The sequence below is a fragment of the Dromaius novaehollandiae genome, chromosome 10, assembly GCF_036370855.1.
Source record: "Dromaius novaehollandiae isolate bDroNov1 chromosome 10, bDroNov1.hap1, whole genome shotgun sequence".
NCBI classification, from domain to species: domain Eukaryota; kingdom Metazoa; phylum Chordata; class Aves; order Casuariiformes; family Dromaiidae; genus Dromaius; species Dromaius novaehollandiae.
The window spans coordinates 1,527,719-1,546,048 of NC_088107.1; the positions used below are offsets into that span (position 1 = coordinate 1,527,719).

General features: G+C 57.9%; 2 long non-coding RNA genes across 3 annotated transcripts; both read right to left on the bottom strand.

The window, feature by feature from the left end:
* Window positions 1-280: 280 nt before the first annotated feature.
* On the bottom strand, window positions 281-4,472 carry LOC135329408 (uncharacterized). The gene is made up of 2 exons (XR_010390887.1): window positions 4,342-4,472; window positions 281-3,721 (listed from the first exon to the last, which is right to left on the bottom strand). It is a non-coding gene; the product is annotated as an uncharacterized LOC135329408 (long non-coding RNA).
* Window positions 4,473-8,607: 4,135 nt separating this feature from the next.
* LOC135329409 (uncharacterized) lies at window positions 8,608-14,648 on the bottom strand. 2 transcript variants are annotated; one of them, XR_010390888.1, is made up of 3 exons: window positions 14,525-14,648; window positions 11,795-12,324; window positions 8,608-9,409 (listed from the first exon to the last, which is right to left on the bottom strand). It is a non-coding gene; the product is annotated as an uncharacterized LOC135329409 (long non-coding RNA). The 2 variants fall into 2 exon arrangements; XR_010390889.1 differs by lacking the exons at window positions 11,795-12,324; window positions 14,525-14,648 and adding an exon at window positions 10,206-10,695.
* Between the last annotated feature and the right edge of the window lie 3,682 nt (window positions 14,649-18,330).

Consider the following 18,330-nt stretch of genomic DNA (forward strand, 5'->3'; position numbering starts at 1 on the left):
CGGACCGCTCGCTGCCGCGCCGTATCCGATGCGGCACAACACCGCGTGAGCAAACCTCTCCCACCTATCTCTCTGAATTACAGTCTCTTTCCTTTGTTTCTTTCTTTTACCCTCAGATGCCAAATGATACGGAAACAAAAAGGGATGAGAGATCCAGCATCTACGAAACCAAAACATATCCCCGGCTGGCGGGCTCGGAGTCTGTTATTTGCAGCGTCTAACTCATTCTCGAGGTACAATTTTGCCGCCGCGTGTGTCAACAGGAGCGAGCGCGCGCAGATGGATTTCTTTATTTTATTTTTCCCCGAGTCTATTCTCTCCTCGGAGAAGGGAGCAGAACTTTAATCACAGGCGCACACCCCAGATGTCGAGCCTGCTGGCTGCACTGCTGCGACGGCTCCCGCATCGCTCGACGCCACCGCGCCGGCTTCCGACAGCCGCCGTCTACTCATAAATTATCACACCTACTTCATCCTTTTCAGGTATAACCAGTAATTTAGCTTGTGGAAAGAAAAAGGAAAAAAAGAACTGCGGAGGGGGGAAAAATCATCTTGAGCAAGAAATAACTAAAAAAATGTGCAAAACAGAATGAAAATGACACTTCAGCTTTAACATCACATCATTAGCAAGATATTTTATCATGCAATTCATCTGCCTACCTGCCTGCTTCCCAAACCACAATGTTCCCCTCAGAGTTCTGCTCCTCTTTTGCAATGAACCATAAATTACATGCTGACAGCTTTAATTTGTGCAAAGTATGCCTGGTTGCTTCTGGCACAAGCAGCCGGCTGCTATAATAAGGTCAATATATATTCATTGTCGCATTGCTTGATGTGCCAGATAACACAAAAATGCAGAAATGTGGTAGTTTCTTTGGGGCTACAAAGTGGGAATGATAGAAAGCGAAGAATGCTGCATCTCATCAGGGCATCGCGAGCAGTTGGCTCATCATTTATGCATGGCATGAGCAATGTTATGATTTAACTAATCATCATCAGTTATTCATCCCATTGCTGTCAGGGGACCATGCAACACTTTCATTTCTTGCCAGTTCTCGATAATTTATGTTCCCCTATCATTCAGGGGTTTTTTTGGTTTGTTTGTTTCCCTTTTTCTTTTTTTTTTTTTTCCTTGTGGTTGACCATCAGCAGGTAAACGCCAGCGCTTCCCGCCGAGCGCGATGCTTCGGTGCCCGAGCCAGCCTGCAAAGCGCGGCTTAATGCCTGTTTTTCTGACCGCGTGAGGCGGTTGGGGATGACCAACGACGAGCAATCTCATGGCTGATATTTCCATTTTACCCCAAATATCAGTGCTGCTCTCCACCTCCGGCAGCTTCTCCTCATCAGGCTCCTGCTTCCCCCCTTTTCCTCCAGTTCTGCCCCCATTTTCGCCACCGGCACGTGGCTCCGCTCGACGGAAACTGCTTGCGAATGCAGCAAACAGCTTCGGGGCAAGAAAGGGGTTTGGAAAGCTGAAAAATCCTATTTTTCGCATTTTTAAGTAGGATGGCGCTTTTCTGATTTTGAAATATGTTTAAATGCAGACAGTATATGGAAATATGGAAGTATATGGAAGTATATGGAAAAAAACCCAAGCATACTGAAATGTTTCCGTTTCAGACAGATGAAATGCATCTGTCTCAGCTAAGGAACCGAAAAGAAGAGGCTCACCCAAAACTAATTTTGGGTGGCTTTTCTGGTTAAGCGGCGGGAAGACGACAGCAAGAGGTGTTTCAGGCCAGTCGAAACGACTGCTGGACCCCAAGACAACACTAAAAAAAATAGTAACATGCCCCCAAACAAAGAAATCCCATGCATCGCTGGAAGATGCACTTCTGCTGAACCTCTGCATGGAAAAGCCAAAATTTCCAGGGTTTCATATTATTTTTCCCACTTACCGTGCTCGGCCCATCTCTCAGCCCGCTCCCCAGCAGGACCGGCTCCGGCACGGCTCCCGCGGGAAGGCATTCCCCTTGGGATGAGCCGCTGCTCCGAGGACGCCCCGTCCCAGCACACCAAAGCGCTGGGGCCCGGCAATGCGCCGTCACCGAGCAGCAACCTCCCGCCGGTCCAACGCTGCCGCGCCACGGCCGCTCGGAAGCCGGGGATAAAATTAAGCTTATTCTTTAAAATTTCTCTGTCTAGCCATCTGTGGCGAGATGGTGATTTAGCACCGGTCGGGGACTGCATCTATATTCCGCAAGGTAAGGAGCCGTCTGATAGGACTTCATCTGTTTCGGAGCTCTTGCAATGCAGGGAGAGCGGGATTCGGCTGCTGAGGGCTGACGTGGTCCTGGGAAGCAGCCGGGAAGGGAAGCAGCAGCCCTCCTCGGTTTTGCACCCACGCCTGAATTTTGCAAATCATCCAATGTGGTCTATGGCTCCAGGAGAGAAACGTGCCCACAGGGCACCGACGCGGGTGCAGGGGGAGAGCTGGGAGCCCATCGAGCTTTTAAAAGCAGCAGGTACCGAGCCTTCTCCGAGGGGCCGAGGGCATTCTCACCTCTTGGCGTTTCCCTGAAAATCGGCACCTCCTGGGCGTCCCGCAGCCAGCTGCATTGCATCAGCCTTAGCACCTGCACCCGCCCGGATGCACGCTACCAAAACTGCCTGAGCAAGGGGCAAAGAGCGAGTAAAAGAGCAAAAAACAAAAGGAGAGGTGCCCGTGGCGTGCGCAGCCCTGGGGCCGGGCTCTGCAGCCTCCGTGGCCGCGCGCAGTTCGTGCAGCCCAGGGGGAAAGCGGCTCGGGGGAAGGCGCCTGCGGGGACCCGCCGAGCTCTGCAGGCAGCCGCACGCTGCGAGCACCCCTCGTCCTTGGCCTTGGGAGGTGGCAGGGAAGCATCATCCCGCTCCGTGCGCCAGCATCCTCCCCGATTCGGCTGCCCCGGAGGGTTTGGGCCAGGTTTCATCCACGCACGTCGCTGCGATCCCTAAGGCAGCCGCGGCCGCCTGCTCCTTGCAGCACGGTGCACGCGGAGCAGCCTCCGCTGCCGCACCGGCCTCGCCGGGAATGATGCCGGGAGGCAAAGGCAGGTTTTCCACCCTTCCCCGTCCCCGGTGCTGGTTCTGGCCCCGGGGCAGCAGCCTGTCCCGAGCTGCACGAGAGGCTGCACCATAAATCAGATCTGCAAAACGACCCAGAAAAAAAGGGGCAATAAAATCCGTGTCCTGCAGCGAGAGCACCTCTCTGCCCTGGGCTCCGGAGCAGCCCTGCAAAACCCCAGTGGCATTTCGGGAAGCCCGTGCCGGGTGGGGGGGGGTGGATGGGGCCTTTCCCAGCCTGTCCGAAACCGGTATGCAGAAAAAAACCGCAGGAGTGCTGGGTGCCCTCCGCCCGCTTCGCCCCTTCCCTGAGCCGAAGCACCCAGCGAGGCAGCGGCGCGGGCGGGGAGCACCGTGCTGGCGAGGAGCCCTGCCGCACCGCAGGGCTTTGCTTGCCCCAAATCCCTGCTCCCGGCCCCAAAACAGCTCTTCCAGGCCTCCCGCTGCTCCGATTAAGCAAATAACGCTTTTTCGAACCCGCTCTTTCCGGCCAGGCCGGGATGACGGTGGCTTCCCACGAGGGCCGGGCCGGCGGAGGGGCCCGGCGTTCCCCGCGGCAGCGTCGGTGCATCTTCCCGCGGCCCGTTTCCGCGCATCCTTGGGAAAACGGCCGCCGGCGGCAGGCCGAGGCGTGGAATCAGGTCCCTGTTTGCTTTCGGAGCCACTGTACAAACAGCACGCTGTGGGGAAATTAAACAAACACCGGCTGTAAAGTCTACATAATCAGCTGAAACGCAAAGGATAATTACACGAGGCAAAATCGATGGTGCCGTAGAGATAGGCGGCCCGGGGCGCGCGGCGGCTGCGTCGGGAGACGACAACCTCGCAGCGAGCCGCAGCCGCCGAAACCCGCGGGGAAGCAGCCGCGGGGAAGCGAACGCGAGGTCTGGCGAAGGCCCCCGCGGAAGGTCAGACCTGAGCGTGCAGAGCAAAGGCACCTCGCGAGGCAGGGCGGGATTTAACAGGGTAACATCGCCCATGCGCTCGCAAGCGGCTGATGTGCGGTGAAAACCCCCGGCTGCCAGCACGGGCGGTGGGAAAACCCGTCACGCAGCGGTGCAAGTCGGATCCTTTCCATGGAGGGTGGTGGGGTCTTTTTTTTCCTCTTTTTAAAGCAATGACCTGCCAGAAAAAAGCCTGCAGGGAAGCGGCTGATCTGGTGAGATCTTGAGCAGACGCTGGGGCCGGTGCTGCTGCAGCCAGCGCAGCCTCCTTGCCACCACCGAGCACCAGCAACAACCATAATTAACATGGAAAAACACCTCGACGGCAATGGCCTGGTGGAAAGCCGTGTTGTTACCCCATTTCCCAGGCTGTTCAGCTTCAAAATACACCCAGCGACGGAGCAAACGTCACGCTCCCGCAGGTGCTGGCTCTCCTCTCGCCGCTTCGGTGTCGGTGCGCGGGGTGCGACGAGCTTGCCGGGTCTCAGCCCCGCGTCACCAAAACGAGCGGAACTGGAGCTACCTGGCAATCTCAGAGAAAAAAGGAGACAACCTGACACGTTATTACTTACAACAGCAGCAGACTTCCCTGGGAGACTGGAAAACAAATGCCTTTCAAAATAAAAGCCGATAAACTGGCGAACTTAGTGCTGCTTCTCGCTGCTAAATCACAGCGCCGCGCTCGCTAATGGCTGCGGCGATGGGAGTTCAAAGGAAAGACGTACCCTAATTACGAAGTTTGTTAGATTTATTGTCAGTTAACAACAGCATTTTCAGAGATGTTGTGGGTGAGATCAGTGGGTTCCTCATGCTTCGCGTGCTTTTCCCTTCCCAGCAGCTATTCCGGGTCACGTTACTGCGCTGCGTCTCCTCTGCCGTCGCGGCACCAGGACGCGGGCAGGCAGCCCCGCGCCGCCCTGATTAGCGTAACGAGGGCAGGGGAAGGTGTCGGCGTCCTCGCCGCGGTGTCGGATCAGGTAGCGAGCAAGAAAAGGTGTCAAGAGCTGCTGGCAATTTTCGCGAATATTAAGGTAATGAAACAACTCGGAGGTGCTGAATTATTAAAGGTGCGCCGGCGTTTCTGATATTTTATTCCTTTTATTAAATGCGTAAGTGAAATATCAGTGAGCCGGGCTCCCTCCCCGCTCCCACGCCTTCCCGGACCCGGCAGCGACGGGGGGGCCGGATTCGCCCCTCGCCACCCGCGCGGGCAGGGCTGGCGGCTTCGGTGGCTCTTTGGAGGGCTCCGAAAAAACGGGGCAGTAAAACAGCCGGCCCCAAGCGCTGCAAGAGCAACAGCCCCGGGAGCACCGTTTCGGGAGAAACACAGCGTTTTCCAGCCGCTTTTACAGGCTTTTGCACGCGGTTTGGGCTTTGCATGTGATGCAGGGGCAGGCGGCTGCCCGCGGTGCTGCGGCCCGGGAATCGCCCCGGTGCTCCGGCATCCAGCTCGCGCGGAGCCGCGGCTCGCGGAGGGCTGCGCCCGGAGGAGAAGGATGCTCCGAAGCGGCATCGCCAGATTTTTCCTGCAAATACCTCATACACATTCCCCCGCATCCGATCCGTCAGCAATCACGGACTTCAGCAGTTCTGCAGCAACAAGTGGGAAGGGACGGCAGTGCTCGGCCCAGCTGAGCTGCCGCGCTCTGTTTCCCCATAACATTAACAAAAAATACTGTGCATTAAGCCCTCCAAAATAGGAGTAATACTCTCAGCTTAATTATCATTTAAATATAATAGGAATCTGATGTTTCCACCAAGCGAATGTGTGCCAATCAACCAGCAGTGAGCACTGCATTTTCTAAACAAATCATTATTAACTTTAATATATTGCAGACATGCAGCAAGCTGGATCCAATTTTAAGTGAAAATTAATGGCAAATTCTTGTAACCACATTAAGAGCCATCTTAGTTCATTTGAAATCAGTTAAACATGAAAACAATATGAAAGCCATCTTGTGTGCCTGGAATATAAATATTTGTCCTCATCCTTGCCAGAGCAGCAAGAAAAATTAAGAGACGTTGGCATGTAAGCTTTATATAAACACGCTCACAAAGGGCCGGCATTTGATGGATTAAACTATTTGTCAATTTTTCCGTTTCCTTCGTCAAAAAGTAATTAAACATTAAGCAGATGTCAGCATCTAATTGGCTCGAGCGAGTGTTGCACAATGGGATTTATGGCAGTTGTGAGGTTGTATTTACACGTCTGCAAACAGGCAGCTCTTCGCCAGAAGACAGTGGCAAAGAAGTTACCTCTCCTCGCCCCGGAGAGGTGTCGGGGGGGTTGAAGGCGGGGAGCAGCTTTGCCGGCTCAGCCCCGGGAAGCCCGAACGCTTTGCCGAGCGCTGCCCGGCCGGGATTCACCCCCGGAGCACCGAGGCTGCCCGCGCCCCGAGGGGACGGGGATGGGCCCTCACCGCAGGGAGCCCCCGGACGGGACGGGGACGGGGACAAGGATGGGGACAGGGATGGAGACGGGGATGGGGACCCCACCGGCTCCATGCAGCCAGCACCCGCTGCGTTGCCCTGATGAGGAAATGAAAATACACAGTTCCATCCAAATCCCTTTTCTCCCGTTTCCTCCATGGAAAAACAAAGGTGGCAAATGAAAGGACAACAGCTCTCCTCTCTAGCCCTTTTCTGTACTTACCTGCTTTTACCTTTCCTGCTTGTCAAACTGACGGGAGTCCCAAGCACAAGAGAGGGGACGATGCACATTGGAGCATTGACTCTGGAGTTTCCGGCCAAAAACGTGTTTTCCACCTAAGCTGATTATCTGCTCCACGGCACCGCTGCTTTCCCCATGGAAAGCCACGGAGGGTTTGCAGCCGCCGAAGCATCCGCAGACGCTGTTGCTGCAGAAGCGCGTGGGAACCTGCGCGGCTGCTCGGGGCCCGGAGCATCTTTGTGCCTCCGCCAGCATCGCACGGCAACCGAGTGCCCGGCCGTGCAGGGAACCGCGGAAACTGCCCCAAAACCGCCTCGGAGGCGGAGGCAGCGGAAAGGACAGCAGCGCCCAGGCCCGGGAAACCGGGGCCGCACGTTCCTGTGGCCGGAGCAGCCGATCGTGCCGGCCTCGCTGGGACGCGGAGCAGGAGGCTGCAATTATTTCCCCAGTCGTGGCAAAGCCCGGCCACGGCCACAGCTCCCGCTTGCAGCTCGTCTCCCTCCCGCCGGCCCGGCTCCCCCTTCCCTTCGCTCTATAGCAAGACAGTGTTTTCTAAAACGCAGCCATAATTCACAATAAAGACATTGGAGCAGTGACATTTACTGCAGACCTTGTGCTCATTAGAACAGTCTCATTGCCTCATTAATTCCATTTTTGGGAAATTATGTTCATTTTTATGCACTGTATTAGCTCCTCATATGTATCACATGCTGTTATTCCACATTTAAGGAATATGTCTCAAAGAGGGTTTCCAAATCAGCAATCCCACCACCCTAGAAGCAAAATAATTACTTTTTCCATTGCTAGTTCCTGTTAACGCACTCAAGATAAATAAAATTAATGCAACTACATTTGTCATGTGAATTTAATTATTCCAAGCAGCATTAGCCTCGGCTGTAATTGCACGGTAAATGCAGTGCTCCATGATACCAAGACTCGCAGCGCGGGGTTCGGTAGCGGGTGTTTTTGCGTTTGCGGTAGCTCCGGGGAAGCACAACACCCGCATCGCAGGGGAGCGGCTGCACCTGGGGCGGGCGGGTGGGCGACCCGCAGCAGCAGCACGGCCCGGCCCAGCTGCTCGTGGAGGATCGCAGCAAATGCACGCACTTAATTTGCTTAATGTGCTGTTTTGACGATTGCGACCAAAGCTTTGCACCGGCTCTAGGTGCCCTTTCCGTCCCCTTTGCGGCAGCAGACCCCTCGTTCCTGCATCCCTGGGGGGGGGGGGGTGAACTGGCACCTCCCCACCCCGGCTCTCCACCTCGCTCCCACTCGGACCAAACCACTGCCCGTATTTCACCCCTTGCCTGCGCCTCACAGCTACTCCCCTGCTTCTGGATTAATTATTTAACCCCCAGCTGTGTTATTCAGCTCTCTGAAGCATCCTGGGCTGGAGACTGCGTGAAAAATGCCATGCAACATAAAACCGCGGCGTGCTGCATCCCCTGGAGCTCGGCGGCTGGGAAGGGCTCGGAGGGGAGGATGCACGGAGCAGCGCCGGCCTCGGCCCCGACACCCCTGCGCGTGCATTTATCCACGCGTGCCGTAGGGAAGCGAGCGTCGGCTGCAGAGGGGTTGCGTCCCCCCTCTTCATCACCCGCGCTGGGTACCTACGCCGAGATGCACAGTATTAACGGACCCTTGAAAAGTGCCGGAAACCTAACGAGAACCAGTAAAATGCAGATTAGATGAGACGGCGGCTCGCAGAGGCTCGCGGGATCCGTCGCGGGAGCGCCCCGGGGCAGGGAGCGCGGATGGCTGGTGGCCCCCGCTCCGGAGGCAGCTCGCGGGGGCCGGCGGGGCGTTGCAGGAAGCAAACGTGGACTTTCATAACAGCCAACTCCTTTACCCTAAATAAAAACCATTCCCTGCCCTGAAGAAAGAACGCTTTTTTTTTTTTTTTTATTTCAAAGTACCCTGTTCAGCAGCAGAGCACACAAATACTCATAGCTACGCAAATAGCAACTCTTTATTCGCTGTGTTTGCTCAGACAATATTGACTTTCCAGCCTAACACTGCTGCTATTGAGTTTGGCTATTCACAATGGTGTTTGAGCAGCATTAGAACAGCACGGCGATAACAGCATGCGCAACCGAGAAAGCAATCCATCACCCTCCGCGGGACAGCGCGGCTACGACGGCCGGGCGAAGAAAGCCTGCTCGGTATGGCAAGCGCGACCGCTGGGAACGGTGCTGGCCGTGACCGCCGCGGACGGCCCGAGGTTGCAGCGGCGTCGTGCACGCGGAGCAAACACGGTGCGGGGGCCGCGCTGCTGCTCGTCACCGCGGTGGGATGCAGGGACGGCTTCGCTGCTGGCCGGGGCTGGCGGCCGAGCAGGGATCTGGCCAAGCGACAGCATGCACCACTCTCCTGAAACCTGCCGCTTCCCTCTGTTCCTGCTGGGTTTGCTGCAAATCTCGTGGTTTCTAGGGAAGCTCCTTTCGGGGCGCCGGAGCGGGGGCAGCTGCTGCACCCACTGCCTCCCAGCCGCCGGGGTGGGAACGGATGGAAAATCATTGCAGTGTAAATCCAGGCCCTGGTTTGGGTTTTTAAAGGTATTTGTGATATTAGGAAGCGCGTCCCACCTGGGAGAGCGGCCGGAGAGCTGGCGTCTAACCCAGGGGAGCGTCAGGCCTGCATCCCGTCAGGAAGGTGTCCCGCGCCGGGCTCAGCGTGGCCCAGGAACGCAGCCACCCTGCGAAGCCTTCCTCCACCTCCTCCTCCTCCTTCGAGCAAAACCTTCGTGCTTCTGCCTGAACAAAAGGCAAAAGAGCAAGCACTTGGGAGCCGGCCACGTGAATAAACACAGAAAAGGCAAACATGCTTCATACCACAAATAACTCCGAAATAATGAAACAAAGAGGTAATTATCGTCAGTCAGCTGCTGTCCCGGGGCTGGGAGGCGAGGCGTGAACTCGCTGTTTGCTTTGGCTGCACCGCCGCCCCGGCAGGCACCTGCGCTCCCGCGTTCCCGCGTTCCCGTGCGGAGGGGCCGGGGGCTTCCCTCGCCCTTCCTCGCCTCCCCGCCGGGCTCGTGCGGAGGAAGGAAGCTCCGGTGCAGCCCTCGGCTCCGGCCCTGCGAGGGATGGGGCTGCCGGGAATATTTTTGCAGCTGGTCCCGTGGGTTCCTCCACCGTGGGAGCCCCACGAAGCAGCTCCGATGTGCTCCTGCTTGTCGGTTCGCCGGAGAGGGTGAGCTGGGTCGCACGCAGCCAGAGATGCTTGGACTGAGCCGGGGAGGGGAGGATGCTCTGGCACCCGAGGGCCTTCGGCTGCTGCAGGAAGGGCAGGGCGTTTGCACGCGCCTTCAACCCTGTTCTGCATTTTTTTGCACTTCACCCCTCTGGGCAGCTGGACGCGCCAAGCCCACGCTCACAAAACTTCCCAGCCGACTTTCCCATCACCGCGCTGCCTCTGCCCACGGCTGCGGCACGGGACGCAGAGCCGGTCCCTCCGCGGGACACGGGGCTCCGAGGGGGGGACGTGCAGCCGGAGGCGGCTTTTCCACGACGGCTGCAGTGCGAGGCAGGAGCAGCACTTCATACGAACCTGCTGATGAGCAAAAAAGCAGCAGCAGCAGGAGCGTGGGAGGCAGCCGGTCCCCGTGCGCCCGCGTCTGCCGCTGCCTGCACCGGGCAGGGCCGGGGAAGGTCAGGCAGCCGCGGAGCAGCCGCGACGCCGAGCCGGCCGTGTCGGCTCCGGGACAGCAGTTTCGGTGTTATTATACGGTATTATTCCTACAACAATATGCAGACTGAAACTCTGCTCTTTATGAGGCTGCTCTGGGTGTGCCGAGGCCTCGGGTCTGCTCGCTGACAAATCGCAACCTATTATTAACGCCACTGCTATTATACACGCATTTCTATGGAGCCCATCTCCCGGCTCTCACTTACGCTTTGTGCTTAGGTAGCACCTCGCCTTTCAGGTCCCATGCTGCTTTACAAACATGAAATCAATGCTGGAATTTTTGCCAAAGGCAAAAAAAAAAAAAAAAGAAGAAGAAGAAGAAGGAGGAGGAAATCCCGGTGCTGATGCCTCCGGTCCCTGCCTGCCGCGCTCCTGCCACAAAGGCCGCAATTGTACGCATGAAAATGCACAAAGCGTTTTAATTTGGGGGGGTCTCCGGTGCTTTTAATGACCTGCGGGATTGCAGGCTCCGGCTAAGCACAGGCTGCTCCCGCTCGGAGCTGGCCGGGAGCATCGCTGCTGTTGTCGCAGGGAGGACGAGACCGGCTGGAGCCTCCGACCCCCCCGGCTCAGCGCAGGGGACGAAGCAGGGGACGGGGGACCGCGTCCGTGCGGGACAGCCACAGGCTCTTCCCAGGGACCAGGGCAGCTGGCCGGAGTGAGGGACGTCAGGGCCGGAGCAGGACCCAGCTCTGCCGGCGGCTGCCTCCCAAGCTCCTGCATCGTCTCTGCAGCCAGAAGACTCGGTTGCTCAAGCATCTTTTCCAAAAAACCTGCCAGGGATTCCTCGAGCGCGGGATGTGCCAACTCCCCAGGTATTTTGCATCATCTCCTTTAATGAAAAAACAATTAAACAGACTCTCTCCCCCTCCCAGCCCGCAGCGTTTGCTCTTCGGGCCTTCGTGGGGGCACTTCCAGCCCCTGCCACAGGTTTTCGACCTCGCTGAAGGTGACAATGCTGCATCCATCCGCGGGGCACCCAGCAGCACCGCGGCGAGCCGGCAACGGGCCCCGGCCAGCGCTGCCTCTGCCCGCCGCGCCGCGGAGGTGCCTCGTCCCTCGTTATCATGCAGGTCAAAGCTCCCTGCCATGCTCAAACAATTACATTTCATAATTAGTTGCAATTAGCCTGCTGCGGTTTGGAGGCCTCGGCGAGGGCTTTATCTGCGTGCGCGGGCTGGCGGCGCTGCGCCGGGAGAGGCAGCATCCCGCGGCCGCAGGGTTTGGAAATGCAGACGGCCACGCGGCCCCTTTCCCCGCCACGCTGCCCCTTCCACCCCTCGCTGCCCCGTCGGCCCAGTTAGGACCAGCGCGGTGCTGCCCGAAGCCCCGCGTGCGCCGGGACAGCGTGCACCAGCGCTCGCGAGTTTGCTGCACGTTGCACGAGGCGGCAGCATGCAAGCACCCTCCGGAGGCCGCGAGCAACGTAAGGGAAATAGCTTCGTATTTACCTCCTTAATCCGCAGAAACCTGGGTGAGGTGCTCTGCAACGAGCACCCGGCACCAGGGGCACCTCGTCCGTCACGGGAGGGACCAGCAGACCTTCGCTGGAGCAAGGGCACGCGGCGGCGGCTCCGGCTAGACCACAGCCCGCGTCCTGGGGCCGAGGGCGTTGCAAGCTCCGTGCGGACGCGCTTTGGGGCGCGTGGGCCACGTGCAGCCCTCGCCCATCGCCGTCGCAGCTGCAGCCGCCCCGGGAAAAAAGGAGAGCAGGAGCATCGCGGCCGCTGCGCCCGGTCACCGCGCTGATCCCCCGCGGCAGGGCAGTGAACGTGCTCCAACGCCAGCGGCTGCCGCCGCAGGAGCCGGTGCAGCTTTGCCGAGCAGACGCAAACAAGGTTTCGACCTTTTTAAACGCCAGAATAGGAAAGAAATTTTTCAACCAGACACCTCTGGAAAAATCCCAAACGCTCAATGCTGACTCGTGAGTGCACGGGCGTTTCTTGGTGCACCCACAGCGCACTTCTGAAGATTTTTATTCCTATAAAATTTAAAGAAAAAAAAAAAAAAGGAGACATTTCAATGAAATATTCCGATTTTTTTCAGTCGCCCCTGGCCATCTCTGAGCCACAGTATCAAAGGTTAAAGAGCAGCCAAGCACGATTCGTGCTCCAGCTTTTGCACGGCAGCCCTGGCAGGCTGCTCCCGATCACAGAGCCAGCCGAAGCAGAGGGGTCATTGCTCCAAAATTAGCGGCTCGTTGTCCCCCCACATCCCCTTCCAGGTGCAGAACAGGTCACACTGAGTGACACAATCCTATCTTAAGGTCTCAGGAGCAATGAACAGGCTATGGATCGGTCCAGGCAGGTGCGTTGGATGCATCTGGCCGCAGCCGCCAGCTCGGGAGCTGGGGACGAAGCTCGTCCTGGCCGGCGGCCGCTCGGCTCAGACGGGCCGTGGAGGCACCGCGGGATGCTCGCGTCGGCTCGTCCCAGCCGCTGCCCGAGGGCAGAGCCGCTGTGCTGCCCGCACATCACCCCCAAATGCGCAGCGAGCTGGAGGAGGATGAGGAGGGTCCCCAGCAGCCCCCTTCCCTGCACCGAGCTCGCTGGCCGGAGCGCGTCGGGGTGGCGAGACAGGGCGAAAGCTTGGCCTGGCTTTCTCAACCAGGGGATTTTGCAATCGGCGTCAACGGGGCCGGGGTTTCACTGCAAAGTCAGCAGGCCGGTATCCGTCAGTCGCCCCCGGAGCGACGGCTGCAGGACCGGTAGCCAATTAATACCTGCTCGGTTGTGCAACCCCCCGAAAGAGCACATTTGTGCAATGCTGGTGCCCCTTTGCCCGGTGAAGCCAGCCTCGAAGCGGAGGCAAAGCAAAGCCATCCCCACCGCACGCGGCGGGGGGAGCAGTCGCGGGAGGGCACTGATTCGCGCTCCCCTCCCAGCCTTCGGGGCAAGCCGTGTCCAGCCAGGTCAGAGCTCCGGGACCGAACGGACGAGCGGCTCCCTGCCCGAGACCTGTCACAGCGAAAAGCCCAATAAAGAAAAACAAGTCCGATAAAGCTAGTTTTCAATCTGCAAACTAGATAAGCCGGGGTGACCGAGCCTGGGTATAAAGCGCGGCGGAGGCCCCGCTGGCGTGCTGGGGCTGCCGGGGGGTCCCGCTCCCCGCGGCTGCGTATTTCTGCAGGGGCAGGACGCAGCGCCCGCGAAGACCCCGGATCAGGAGGCGTCGGGGACTCCTCCATATCGCAGCCAGCTGCCGCCGGGCGCAGGGTCCCGGTGAATACGATGCAGCCGGAGCTGGAGCCAGCCCGGGAGCCCGCCGCAAAGGCACACGCAGCATGGAGCCACGCACGAGCACAGCAAGAGTTTTGCTGCAGCCAGAGCGGTTCCCATCCCTGCACGGCTGCGGCCGAATTTCGAGATGCTGTTGCGTGCAAACACTTCCACCTGCCATCGAGCAAGAAGCAGCAGCTCGTTTCGGGTCCCCCCGCCCCGGGTCGCGCAGCTGGCCAAGCCCTTCCCCGGGTAACAGGCTGCCCCGCGGTATCGCCGCCACGGCACCCTGTCACCGCCGCGGCCCTGGGACACTGCGAGAGCCGGGCGGCCCCGAAGCCTCGCCGGCGTTTCGTCCCTACGCGCGCTGGAGCCCGCCTTGGGCACGGCGAGGAGCCGCGGCTCGTGGTGCAAGAGCGGCGACCCGGGACGCGGCTTGTGCAGCCTCCGGCCTCCGCGGCGAGGCAGCGCGGGGGCTGATCCGGGCACGAGCACGAGGCAGAAACAGGGCGGGAGGAGGAGGAGGAGGAGAGCCTTCCTCAACCGGAGGAAGGGCCGCGCGGCCGGTTCCCACCGCTTTGGAGGCGCCGGTGGCTGCAGCATCGTCGGCACCGCAATTTCCCCTCGGCGCGGGCAGCAGCCGCCTTTCTGCATCACTCGTTTTCCCTTGCAAAAAGCATCCTTCCACCAGCGTCAGCCAACGTTTAGCAGCGCGCCGTGCCCAGCAGCGCAGTAGCGAGGATGCTAACCGCTGCCCGCGCTGCTGGGCTCTGCTTTCCAGGCGAAAGGGCTGTTTGCTGCGTAAAACACCGCTCTCCACGCCCGCGGGGTCTTTCTGCTCCATCCGAACCCAGCCAGACCCCTTTTCCCATGAAAATGCACCTTTGAGGCACCTGAGCAGGAGTGCCTCGCCTGCAAAGAGACACTTTTAAAACGATTGTCACTTAGCGCAAAGATTGTCACCTGTGCTGCCGAGTCTCCCTCCGCAACACGAGGCATGGAGGATGCCCGGCGCCGCGCCGCCCCGTCTCGCCGCCACCGCCCCGGGAGGAGGCACCTGGCAGCCAGCCCGGGGTTTCAGCTGGGTCCCAGACTTGCCTGGAGCCCTGGGAGTGCTTTTGCTGCGTCTTCTCTTTCTTTCCCTTTTTTTCGTTCCCAGCTCAGGCGGTTTCCACTCGCTGATAGCATCAGCGTGTTTGCTCCAAGATCACCTGCACAAACACGATCCGGGTGCACGGGGCAAGGTTCAGGAGTTGAACCCCGCGCCGCGGCGTGCACGTGTGCGAGCGCGCCCGCCAGCCGAACCCCTGCTCCGGCCCTTCTAATTACACCGCGCTATATTAACAGATAATAGCTGTACATTTAAGCAAATTATCTCAAATAAAAAGGGGACAATAATTACACTGTTTGTTTTTGCTCCTTTCATTGCTGGAATTATTTCTTTGTTTGCCCAGAGTTAAATATTAGCGAGAACCTTTATGCACTCATGTCTGCTCGGTTCTCTTTTACTGTTTTAAACCAGCAAGAGTCAGTAAAAGTTTGGGCAAATATTAGGTTTGGCAGAGTTTGCTGTTTGTATCAGGAAACCGATTGGTGTTATTGATTGACAGATGTGACCAAATGTTTAGAAAGTCTGTCCTCGATTGGATTCTGCTAGGTATTTCAGCAAACAGCCCTAATACAAGGCAAACAGAGTTATTGGAAGAAGTACCAGCTTGTGTTAGCACAGCAAACCGAGGGCTGTGCAAACAGCTTAAAAGAATCTGGCCACCTTCACATAACCTTTGATGTAGGTATTGATCCTCCTGAAGGTGGCAAAAAGTTTGCACAGGGAGCAGATTGAGTGGGATCAGATATATATAAACACGGGGAGAATGTAAATGTTATCTTTAAGCTACACTGTCGGTTTGGTAATGGATGTCTGTTTGGAATTTATCTTCTCCCAAATCTCTAAATCCATGCAGCAATAAAAATTAGTAATAACTTTTAGATAGACTGCCTCCGCAGTCTCTCGCCTCCCCGATAAGTGCAGTATCAGGCATCTGGAATTCCTGCAAGCCGGAGACTTGCGGCAAGCAGAAACCCCGCACGGAGACCGCCGGGGACGCGAAACGCGGCAGCCCCCGCGGCCCCCAGCCCCATCGCTGCACCGCGGGTGCCGGGACGAGGCACCGGTCCAGTCCGCCCGTGCCATCGCCCCGGTGCGGCGCGGGGAGCAGTGACCGCTCATGCATCTAAATGCCATCTGCGGTGACAATTACCACAAGCACACATGTAATCAAGGTAATTACACACACAAATTAGGCATGTGATTGCATGGGCATTTCTGTGACTTTTTTTTCTTTTCTTTTTTTTTTTTTAAGTTAGGCCTCTAAAAACTAAAATAGATTCCAAGTTATGCTTTAAATTATCTGCCCATCTGGCTATAGCGGCCAGTAACGACTGTTTATAGTGAAAGATATTAAACAGACACTGTTGATAGATGGGTTAATCATTGCAGGAGAGGAGAAGGGATGGTTTTATGCCCGCGTATTGACCCACGATACATAGTAACTAACGATGTGTTCGAACACAGACAGGTAACAACCCGCTTTTTGCTCTAGAAGCGCCTCCTAATAAAAATTGCAGTGTACACATTGTAAGAACGTATCTGGTGAATCATCACCGCAGCGCAGCGCAGTGATGGACTTAAATAAAGCCCTGATTAATTATTAAGCCCGAGGAGTGCACATTTCAATTGCACCGGACCCGGGAGGAGCTGGCGGGGCAGCGGTGCCCCAGGCGTGCCCGGCCCCGGCTGCTTCCCAGCGACTCTGGGGAAAAACAAGTTAGGCCCGAGTTTGATGAATGCACTGCACGAGCGAGATTTACGGCTCTGCTTTCGGAGGAGCGACCCATCCTTGCCGTCGGAAAATGCCACACCGCTAGATCCGCCGCCGAGCACCCGGCTGGGTGAGCCGCTCCCGCCCCTTTCCCTGCTCACCCCGAAATCCTGGTTATTCAATTAGGAAGCGCCGCTCTTTGCTGGAACAACGTATACGGTGCAATCAAAAAAGCCATGAGCGCTGCCATCTCTTAAGAAAAATCAGCATTACTCTTTAATGCCAGGCCCTAGTTTGGGGCGAGAGCTGCAATTGCAGCAGCTTATGAAGCCAGCTGCAAAGCAAAACGCCTCTGGAAGGCAACCCGGCGCGTACCCCCCCGCAGCCCCTGCAGCAGCACGGGCTCGGAGCAGGACGCTTTGCTTCCAAAACCGCCTGCAAGCTCCCTTGGTGCCTGCCGAAACCCTCCCGGGCCGCGGAGCAACGCGCCCGTGCCGCCTGCAGACCCGCTGCCCGGCACGAATCTGCCCTTGCACATACACGAAACCCTTCTGGCCTTGCTTCTCTCAGGACGTGCAATGCAGGCGCTTATTTTCAATAGTAATTCCCAATATTCCCAATAATTCCCAATAATTGGGGCCAGAGGAAGGGCTCGCGGAGGCACCGGGGCCTTCAGCCTCGCGTTGCAGCTCAGCCGGCCGCTGGACACCCCCGCTGCCCCGTCTCCCCGCAGAGGGGACCTGCGAGGAGCAGCGGGGCTGAGCCCGAGCAGCGGGTGCCTGGGGTCCGCTGGGGTTTGTTTGCACGGCAGCGGTGCAGCAAACAGCAACGGGAAGCTTCTCCTGCTCCTCAGCAAACACGGCCTGACTTGGCGGACATTCCCTGGAGAAGAGCAAACGCCGGAGCTGGGCGCAGCCCGGGGCCCTCAAGAGACCCGGGGGAAATTCCCGGGCAGGGCGCGCTTTAGTAGAGGCTCTTGGGCTTTTAGCACAAAAGCAGCCGTCTCGGGGAGGTGCCATGCAAGGCCCGGGCACCCGGGAGAGCCGAGGGAGGGAGAAGAGATGCGTTGCGAATGCATCACAGCGGCCGCGGGGAGCAATACGGGCGCTGAGGCTGCCCTAGCAGGTCTGCTATAAATCCAATTTGCATGGGTTTAGCGAATAACTCAGATAGGCAGAAAGAGAATTTGCGCTGCACTGGATGATGCTGTAACATTTCCTAATCTGGAGCAATTTTAACTTTCTGGCCATTTCTGGAGCAGCAGAGTTCCCGCAGCAAAAATAAATAGAGGGAAGGTTACTTAAATGCTTGCTTGGAGTATTAAAGCCTCCGGAAAGTTCAGGCTGCTCCCAGGGCTGCTGTAACCCGCAGAGGCCTCGCTCAGCCCCCGCCGGGTCTGTGTCACTGGGGCAGAGGGGGGAGGCTGCCCGTGGTCCCCCTTGTCCCCTCACGGAGCTGCCACGCTCCGGCCCCGGGCAGCGAGAGCTCCACGGCGAAGCGATGGCCTGGGGCCGCAGCGCTGGGTGCAAAACCCACGGCAGAGACCCTCGCGCGGCCCTGCAGCCAGCCCACGGGCTGGGATCAGGGGATCGGCTGCAAAGGGGGAATCGCGGTAATCTTTTCCACACGGTTACCTGACTTACGTATGCAATTTTGGTAATTGGGCATGCAAATTAGCCAGCCAATTATGCCTGTATTTTGCTAACAGAATTTGCACGGCCAGTTCCCTGCAAATTTGAGCCTAGAGTGCTCCCAGCTGCCTGCGCCCGCTGGCACGGAGACCTCTGCCCTCCCGGCACCCTCCTCTGCTCCTGGTGAAGCCCCTGCTCTTGCTCCAGCCCGTTCCAGCCTCCGGACTCCTGCCCTGCAGTTTGGGAGACACAGAAAGGGGAGAGGGAAGAGAAAACCGCCCCAGGTGCCAGGGCCGGTGTCCGACGCCGAGACGGG